The 1,086-nt window shown below is 39.0% G+C and overlaps 1 non-coding gene across 1 annotated transcript; it reads right to left on the bottom strand.

Moving 5' to 3' along the window:
- Window positions 1–444: 444 nt before the first annotated feature.
- Window positions 445–551, bottom strand: LOC133820181 (small nucleolar RNA R71). The gene has a single exon (XR_009886610.1). It is a non-coding gene; the product is annotated as a small nucleolar RNA R71 (small nucleolar RNA).
- Between the last annotated feature and the right edge of the window lie 535 nt (window positions 552–1,086).

Genomic DNA, 1,086 nt, shown 5'->3' with positions numbered 1-1,086 from the left:
AGAATCAAGGAAATGCAGCAAATAATGCTGCATTTGTTAATAATATCCCAAATATTGTAGAATCCCAGTGGAACGAGGACCAAGGACGCTTAGAGACTATGTACTTCCTACTGCCACAGGAGTGCATTCATGCATCAGAAACCTCACTATTGCTGCAAATATTTTTTAAATCAAGCCACCAATATTACAAATGGTTCAGTCTACTGTTCATTTTAGGGGGTTGCTCACAGAAGATTCTAATTTGCACACAGCCAATTTCTTGGAGCTATGTGCAACGTTTAAGATGAATGGGGTGAGTGACGATGCAATTAGACTTAGATTATCCCCATTCTCTCTATGAGACCGAAGAGTTGGCTAATTTTGATGCAAGCTAATTCTATCACAACATGGGAGGAGTTAGCCCAAAAGTTCTAAGCAAAGTTTTTCCCTCCAGCCAAAGCTGCAAAGTTGAGAGGGGAAATTAATAATTTCTACCAGATGGAAGGGGAATCATTGTATGATGCATGGAAAAGATTTAAAGAGTTGTTGAGGAAGTGCCCACACCATGGTATATAGAAGTGGATGTTAATCAATAAATTTTATAATGGGTTGGATGGTACTAATCACCATAATAGATGTTGCAACCGGAGGTACGTTCATGAGAAAAAGTGCTAATGAAGCGTATGAATTGCTAGAGGAGATGGCAATGAATAATTACCAGTGGCCAACTAAAAGGGGATGGCCAAAGAAGGTGGCTGGTATGATTTAACTAGATGTTATTTCCATGCTTACAGCACAAGTGGCCGCATTAACAAAACAATTACAACAGACCAATCTTCCATCCCAAGCCATGCAAGTACAAAATTTATGCGAAAGATGTGGTAGCGGTCATCCACTGAATTAGTGCCCTGTCCTAGATATGAATAACATGCTCATGGAAGAAGTGCAAGCCATAGAAAATTACCAAAGACAAAACAATAACCCTTATTCCATGTCATACAACAAAGGTTGGAAGAACCATCCAAATTTCTGTTGGAAAAATAATCAACCCACTCAACAATCCTATCAACAACCTCAACCTAGCTTTTATCAATCAGAAAATAGGCC

The sequence above is a fragment of the Humulus lupulus genome, chromosome 2, assembly GCF_963169125.1.
Source record: "Humulus lupulus chromosome 2, drHumLupu1.1, whole genome shotgun sequence".
NCBI classification, from domain to species: Eukaryota; Viridiplantae; Streptophyta; class Magnoliopsida; order Rosales; family Cannabaceae; genus Humulus; species Humulus lupulus.
Note: the sequence above shows the minus strand (reverse complement) of the source record. Positions and strands in the feature narration are given on the sequence as shown.